This window comes from Oenanthe melanoleuca, chromosome 1, assembly GCF_029582105.1.
Source record: "Oenanthe melanoleuca isolate GR-GAL-2019-014 chromosome 1, OMel1.0, whole genome shotgun sequence".
NCBI classification, from domain to species: domain Eukaryota; kingdom Metazoa; phylum Chordata; class Aves; order Passeriformes; family Muscicapidae; genus Oenanthe; species Oenanthe melanoleuca.
The window spans coordinates 26,103,552-26,112,656 of record NC_079333.1 but is presented as its reverse complement, the minus strand read 5'-3'; positions in this window follow the sequence as shown (position 1 = coordinate 26,112,656).

Sequence of the window (9,105 nt, the reverse complement as noted above, 5' to 3'; positions counted from 1 at the left end):
ACCTGGAAAAAAACACCTGACACATCAAGACACTTAATCAGCAATTCAAACAGTCAGAAAAAAAAAGATTTAAAGACATTTTAATCTGGCAAGGAAGATTCAGGATTATTTGTTACTTTGGATTAAAAAGAAAAGATATTATTACTGTCAGTTTTTGACAACAGAGAACAGATGGGATATTCTTTAGCAAAACCAGAGTATGTAAATATTCTAGCAGGTTTCAGGTCACTTGTCTCCTGAGCTATTGGGTCATTCTGAAAGCCAAAGCTGGTTGACATTTTGCAGAAGTTGCTTTCTGTTTTTTAACCAAGACCACTGTTGTTAAAAATGCAATCCTGTAAGCCTGAGAACCCCTCCAAACACCACAGCCCTGAGGCTGAGCAGGTAGGAAAGTGAGCCATGCTTCCCCTAATGTTAGACAAAAGACTGGCCCAAGAGGACACAAGGGTGGAGAATTCATCTCACAGGTGATGTGCACAACAATGTGTGGCAAAAGGTGTTCAACAGAAACGTCTCAGAGGAAAAGGCAGAACAACAATCCTGTGTGGTGTGAGCTGGTCTGGGGCACACTCAGACACCCTGCTTCCCAAGCTCTGCAGCCCATGGACAACTCACTTACTGTTAAAAATGCTCTAGAAATTGTAGCTCTGGTTTTAAAGAAATTTCTGACTATTGCAGTTATGCAAATAACTGTGAGAACCTGAACCAGGGGCAAACCATTGCAGTAATACAGAGCTGCCTTGGAGCTGGAAACTTCACATCACCTTCTGGAAGCATTGACACATTTATTCCACAGCAATGGAATCTGGCACGTTCTCCTAACTCATAAACACAGCATTTTACCAATATCTGTAGTCAGGTCCAAATGTGAGTTTCTGGCCAGTTTGCAAACCAAATGCATGCAAAGCCAGGGCAAAACAGGTCATAGGTCTTTGTGGCAAGGGAAGTGGTTGGCACATGGCAGCAGCAAGGCTGAGGACTGTGATCTGATACACTGCTTCAGCCATCTACAAATTAACTCCTTCCCAGGCACATACCAGAAAAAAAAAAAAAAAAAAAAAGTCCTGGCCTATGCTTCTTGAAACAATACTTCACAAAACAAGGCTCTGACAATGGAGATAGATTGCCTGGAGACTTTGTGAGGCCAAGAAAAGATAAAAGCTTTCTTAAAAGAATGGTTGAAAATATTCATTGCCATATTGTGGTGATGACTATTTTCAGCAGATATGGGCCACAGCTGCACATGTTTGTGTGAAGAAAGGAAGACAAGAATGAAAGGATTTTTTATATCATTACCATTTGGTCCCATCTCATTGCAGAATACACAGAATCTGGCTCTGCAAAGGATGCATTCTTTTGAATCCTTATGGCTTGAAGCCAAGCTAAGGTAAGCAGTTAATTATTTCATTTAAGCCATTCATGAGCTAATGAACATAACTCACTTTCAGCGGTGTGTTCCTGGTCTACAGACTGTACCAGGTCAATGCACCATATGAATAATAATATGTTAGGAAACTATTAATGTTGCGAAGTCAAACACCCAGATGTCAAGGATTAACAGTAATAAGCCTTACCTTATTTCAGCTCTATGTGTGAGCTACCTTACCATGTCCAATTACACAACCACACAACAATTTTCAATTGGGTCTGTATTGAAGATCCTGTATATTCAAGGTCTTCCTTTATACTCATTGTTCAATAGGTACCTCCTGTCTTACACTGCATATCATCCAAAAACTCCTCTGAACCCTGAACCATTGCTTTTCTAGTTCTAGTTTTGGGTGGTTTTTTTCCCCTCTTATATTTAATTTATGAAATTCCAATGTGTGGAAATTCCTGTTCTATTTATAGAGTATCAGGGTCCATATCTTTCCCTCATCATGCTTGCAGTCCTGCCTGTAAGCCCCCCACCCTTTTTTCAGAACATCAGGCTATCAAGCTCAGGAGCCTTTTTTGTCCCAATGCTTTCATCCACAGTACTTCAGTCCCAGGTCCCTACCTTTAGCAGTCTTGTCATAAAAGTTCCTTCTCCTCTCCCATGGTCTGTGAGATAAATGCTGAAACCACAGTTGAGGGGACAGCATTGTTCATCTCCCCTGCCTTGAGACAGCGTGGGCACAACATGTATCCCACTGCTCTGCTGGGAGAGAAGGCTGGCATCCACCTCTGGGGTTGAGAAGGGACAGAAGTCCTTCAGAGAACATGCATCTCTAATGTCTTTGTGTGAAGTGGGATTTCCTGAGGTTCACAACTTGACTAGATGTGGGAAAATTTTTGTGGAAATGGGCAAGAATACATTCCTGACATCAGAGGGACCTTCCACAGTATCTGCTGATCAAAGGACAACTCTTTTATCCAAATTAGGTAGGGATTATTAATTATTACTGGCATTGCTTTCAGGCTTTTTTAGCATATGTGAGAATAGTCTTCCAAAGGCTTTCTGAAAACTCAGTTATTTATTTTTGTCCATTTTTCACAGAAGAGGAAAAAGAAGGATGCAAGATACAGAGATTAATCCCTGATATGGGAAATTTCACTGCAGTTATTTCACGTGTAGCAAAGTCCATACAAAACTGAAAAAAAATATGTGCCATAATGATGTGGCATAAATTTTCAACATACATTATTATAAACATTTCCTTATATGTTGGTAATAAAAATCAGTTTTCAATACAAATTCAGTATAAAACTCTGGTTGGATCTCATACGGATTAAAAGTTGTGCTAAGATCTTGCAAATCCTAAATCAAAAACTCATTAGTAACCCTTCCTACATTATATTGAAAAATTTTGGTTCAATCTGAGCAACTTCTTCAACTCCATTCCCACAGCCAACCCACAGACATCATAATGCAGTTTTACTTTCCTGTATACAAGACATGGATGAAAACAGAGGATTGCAGCAGGGTGCCCAACAAAGATAAACCAAGGAATCATTAAGGACTTCAAATTACCAGCCTTCCTCTTTTTCTGCCAGCAGCCCGTCTACATTCCTAAATCCCACAGCCATTCTCTTTCAACCCTTTGTCCCTACCCTAACACACCTTGGAGTCTGCTTGGGATGGCCATTTGTTCACAGCCCATACTATGCCGGTCACATGGAAAATAGTCTGGAGAACAACACGAAACCATTTCTCATGGTAAAGAGTGCAGAAACAGTAGCGGACCAACAAAATGCTTACCTCCCTCATTCCAGTGACATTCTAGTCAGGGTGAGCTCCAGCTCAGTTTTTTATCAGTCTTAGCATCAGGGTTGAGTACTGATGAGAAAATTGAATTGCCTTCTCTCCACAAAGGCCAGAGAAGAAGGCAATTTTTCTGGCTTTGGTGAGGTGCTTTGAAAGGGGATCCCCGTGAACACTAGTAAGGGAGGCAGCAGTTCTGCTGCTTCGATGGTACCTGTATTGTGGACAAACAAATTACTTCAGTTTACAATGCTGTCAATCTGGAACACCTCATCACCACCAAATTAATAAAAATCTCTTTAAAAAGTGAATAAAAGCCATGTAAAAAGCGCTAAGTAGCCAGTTGTCTGGTGCTTGAAGGCCAAGACTGGATGCTAGTGAGGGAGCAGGGGGTCTCTTTCTCACCTAGGTAATGATTATACGAGCCCCATAAGGACATAGTTAAATCAAGTATTAAGAAGACTGCACTTAAGAGGGGGAAAATATGTCAATCACACTTCGCCTTTGACAAAAGGAAATTCCTTGAAACTGAGAATGGGGAGAGAGCAGGAGGGAGAGTGTCTCGTCATGTGGGTGGCCAGGAAACTGGAGGCCAGAAAAGTACGAGCTAGAGAAAGAGACGGGGCGGGGGGGATGGGGAACCCACCAGACTGAATTCTAATCCAAATGCTGTGAGGCGTTCACACCAGGCCTTGTGAGAATATTAACAAGGTTACAGGAGAGGGGCCTTTAGCCTCGGGAATTATTAGTGAATATGGAATTATATTTGCGCAAACACAACCAGATGCAAGCAGCTAAATGCTCTGCAGATGTGAAAGAAGACAGAGTGTGTTCCAAATGGGCAGCAGCTTCATGTGCTTTAGCCCTCCATCATGATGCCTGGCTGCCTGTCAGAGAGGGCTGCTTTTCTGAAATGGCAAAGGGATGGGAGGGACAGGCTCTTTTTTATCAGAAATTTGAACATGGGTACACCTTAGGGTTTACTCTTTTCCCCAGACATTAGCATCTCTTGGTTGACTGACTATCATGCTGAAGATTACATCCTGACTACATTCTTTTAGATCTCTGGTTAATTTCCTGCAAGTTTTCATTTTTCTCCACTTTGCCATGTCTTTTTCTAAAATCTCCCTCTGTTTCTTTCCCTGTTTTTCTTCACTGTTTGCCCTTTCTTGTTTTAGTGTCTAGTTCCACCATGGCCTGAACAGTTAGCCTCTATGCACAATACAGCAGGCTGTTTCCATTAGAATGAGAAATTGGTAACAAGAGCCAGGTATTTCTTTGAAGTAATCTTGTTTTACTACAAAAAAAAAAGTCCCACTTCTTGAAATAACAGTAAGATTGAACAAGAATCCGTTGCTTTGCTCATGATGGTAGATCTGCTTGCTGTCAGGGCTCTGCTCAAAAAACTCCATTCCTTGGCTTTCTTTCAAGACCATTGTGTATTCATTTCTTGTATCCTGATTTTTGGTTTTGCTCCCTTCCTGCTTCTTCCTGCTTTCCATTGTTTCAATCACTCTAATCAATCCTCCAACCCTGCATTCAATGCATATGTTGGGGCAGAGGACTCCATTGTTTAAGCTATTCCCAAACACTTTTAGTCAGTGTGGAAGGTAATCAGCATACCTAGCACCCTAAGTGGGATTTATGGTGATTCAAAACCAAAAATTTGCCTTTCAGCTCCCAAAGTCACATTAATAAGTGTACAGTACCAGTAACTAACTGCCTCTGTTGAGAATGCAGCTTCTTCACTCTAGATCAATCACTGCTTTCAAAGTAATTACTGTCCCTCTCTGCAGAGCAGAAAGCATATGCTAAATCTTTACAGATCAACTTTATTAATTGAATTACAAGGACACTGAAAAGGCCATAGGCATAATCACAAAGTGTCACTCTGTGGCAGGGTTAAGATTTCTGCCCAGGAGGAAATTTTCTGCTATGAAGAATAATGACTGCAAATGACTGTTCATACTATGGAACTGTAAATGTACAATAATGGAGATCTGGAACCTAATGTAAAAGAGATTTTAACAGATTACAGTTTGACTTGGTTGAGTGTGCTGTGATTTTAATTACCTGAACAGTTTGAATTCCTGTTAAGAGAGGTCTTGCCAATTTATTTCCCTGACTCACAATGCTTGTTTTCAAAAATAATCACAACATTCCTACCGTATGGCTTGTGCAAAATTGTTGAATGATGTTTGCCCTCAAATTTTTAATCTTTTAAAGTATTTTCTCTCATTAAATGCATGTTTCAGAGGCAATAAAATACTCTAGAGTTAGGTAGAATTTTCAGAGTCAGGCATGCTTTGTTAATGATTCCTTACCCTCCATGAAAAAAATACTATGTACTCTCCTTAGCAGCACAATGTGTACGGTTTGGTTACAAATTTTATATTAACTTGAAAGACATATTTGAATATATTGACTTACTTAGAGATTGAAAATGAACCCCCCATTATGAGACCTTTCTTTATCTCTGATCTTGTTAAAAAATAATACGTACTCCATAGTGCCAAGAGTTTATGAGAAAGAAGGCTGCCCAATAAAAAGGGAGAGTGGAAAAATCTAATATTTTCATAGACAAAATGCTTATTATTCTGTGACAAAAATTGCTGCCTATTTAAACTGCCAAATAAGAATTTTGTTCACTTAGTTTTTTAGGGGGAATCAAGACAACCAAAAGAGAAAGTGGCAACAAGAACTTTAACTTCCTTTAACCTGCAAAACTGGCTAAGAGCCCTGCTAGCTCACACAGAAGTAGAACTCTTAGTAACCTTGCACAAAGACTTTATTTCACTTGCTTCTTGTAATTAAGCTGGTTTGGCTTGGATATTTTTCCTGTTGCATGTCATCTCGTTTTCCCTCAGGCAGGGCCAAGAGGCTCTTTGGTGGACCACTGCCTCCCCTCGGTGTGGCTGCTGCTCCCCAGTGCTGGAGTGGGCCTCAGCTGGTGGCGATGCTGAGAAGGCTTTTCCCCATTGTTCCCAACGGGGTCTGTGTTTTATGATGCCTCACAGTATAGGCAGCCACTATCTCCCCTGAGGGCAACGGCAGTTTCTGTTTCATGGAGAACAATGGATGATGGTGGCCAGTCCAAAAGGGAACAACTCTGCATGGGGGGAAAAACAACAACAACAACAACAAAACAACTTTTAGTTACAAAAACCAACAGCAAGTATGGCCATTCATATGAAGCCTCTGGGAGGAAAGCACCTATTGTGCCAGGCCCTCTTGAGTGGCAAGCTGAGAGGAAAGTGGGAGGCATCATGCTTGTCTTCTACACCAAAGGGGAAACAGGAGCCCTCCCCTGGAGGAGTGATGAAGAGGAAAGTGGGCATGTGCACTCTCTGAGTCTAGGGCACAAGATACGAAGGTGGCAGAGCAGGGAGGTTTTGCTGTCACCCCCAGCAAACCTGGTGCCCTCGGCAGCTGGCTGCTCCACCAGAATTAAGAACCAGTTTGGCACACAAAGGGAGAAGAATCATGTGAGCCAGGGGAATTGCTCATATTTCCAGGATAAAGCCAAGATAAGGGAACGCAAACAAGGGGGTAGGAAGAATAATTGATGGTGGGGGCTGACAAATCAGGAGGAATTTGGAGTGCAAAAAGAAAAGGGTGCTAGAGTCTGTTTCAGCAGCCTTTCATTGCTCTGATGAAACAAAGCAGCTGCACATCCAGTCAAAGTGTCCCATAAACCATAGGTGGTTTGGGTTCCCCAGATGGGAACACAATAGTCAGAGCATAGCCACAAAAGTGCATATAAAGGTAAAAAAAAACCCAGAACAACTTTGAAAAACTTTTTCTAGGAATGTTACTAAATAATCACATGCGAGTGATCTTTTTAGAGATAATTATAACAACTCTGCATTTTACGTACTTCATTCTTTCTAGAAATAACACTTGGCTGTGCCATAGCAACATTTTTTTGAAAAGAGTTTATATTGGTACTTCATGATAGACTTATTTTTAGATTAACATAAAATAAGCAGTAAAGTGTATATTGAACTGTACATTAACTGGATGTTAAATCATTACTAGTTCAACAGGTGTTAAGCCCCTGATCTCATTTTAGCAATTAGCATTTTTATTAACCACAAGGATGAAAACAGGAAAGTGCTGCTAATAAAATTTGCAGACGATGCGCAGCTTGGTGGAATGATAAACTGCATTGAGCTAGTTATACACAGCTGGATTGTTTGGTAGGAAGGGGAACTCATTCAAGCAATGAGTCTGAACACACATAAATGGGTCCTACGGTCCTACACCTGAAAACTAAAATACCTTTCACCCTTAAAAATTGTGGGACTGTGGAAAACACTGACACTGAAATGGATAGAAATTAGATAAAAAAATTTGAGCTCAGTTCAGTGCAGCAGCTAACCCTATTCTCAAATATAAATGTGATTTATTATTCTATCAATCTGTGCATCATCTGCAAACCTTCTCAGTAAAGCTTCTATTATTTTATTTTTTTTTTAGCAAATGATTGAGTAGAAGCAGATGAAAGATAATGAGAACAGCAATAGTATTGCAGCACATTTTGGTGCTTACCCTGAACACAAGAGCTTGAAAAGCTGAAAAGATTAAGGAGTTGTAATTGTAATTTAAAATGTATAAAGCCTATTTTAAAACAGTTTGGAGGGAAAAAAAGTCCATGCTGTTTCTTTAAGAAACAAAAAAAAACCCCATTCTTTGATTATAAGGGGAAAAGATTTCTTGAACTAAAATGTGTTTTAGATTAAAAGGCAATGAGTTTACACAATCTAAAACTGGAAAGTAAAATTAGACTAATTTATATTGGAAATAGGGTATACTTAATAGAAATTGCAACTATTTATAAAAATAAGGAATAGGGTTTATACTATTGTCTTTACATAAGTGTCTGGTGCTTAATGACCCCCAATTTAAATGCAAATTAGACTAGCAGATCTCTCTGTACCCTACTCTCACATCCTAAGGATCCTTATTCCAATAAGCAGGATGAAGGATTCACTTCTTTATTCTTTGTAGATTGTCTTTGGAGTATCTTGGACAGCCATGTAAGTCACAGGCAGATATTCACACTGTAATATATACTCTAGAAAAAGTGAGAGAGATAATATCATATTAATTGCCACTGTAAACAGCCAACTGTCTGTGAGTTTCCTTACTAAACTGAACCACCAGAGTTACAAAGCACAGGTACAGACTATGAATTCCTATCCCTGCATTTTCCAAATCTGTTTGCTTATGAGAATTTTCTAACAAGCAAGTTCTTAACTTTGCCAAGCTTGTTTTGAAACTTTAAAGCTTTACATTTTCTTCATTTTTTTCCTATTAATTCTAGGATTAATATTTGAAGCCTTGAGTTTTTAATATGTTCACAGATACGGAAATATCACCATCAGTTATGTATACATGAAGGAGATTTGACAAATGAAGGAAATAATTAGGAGACAGAGGACCATCCTCACTAATAATGTCAACCAAAGTAACACTGTTATTTGAAGATATGCTTCCACTTTGGAAAGGAAAAATCACTGCTGCATACCAGCAAAAGCCTCCTCACTGCCTGAGACAATTACAAATTAAGAACCAGCCCAGATGATGATTCTACCAAACTGCTTCCCAAATTTGCTCCAGTTTTGCAAACAACAGATTTCTGGGTTCAGTGAGGTGAGGGTGTACATTAATCTAGTGCAATATTTTTGGGGTGATATTTGCACTGATACATATTAGTATATTGAAGTTTTAAAAGGAAGGCATTTATGTAAGAGATAGGAAGATCTCAGGGCAGCTTCTAAACAAATAAATTCCCTCCTTTCCAGGGCTAAATTCCTGTAAGAATACCAAAAAGTATGAGAAAATACTGTATATCTGGCCCCAAGTACTTCTTACATCTTTTCTCTCAATTTCCAGCCTTGTGTCATTTGAAATGAAAC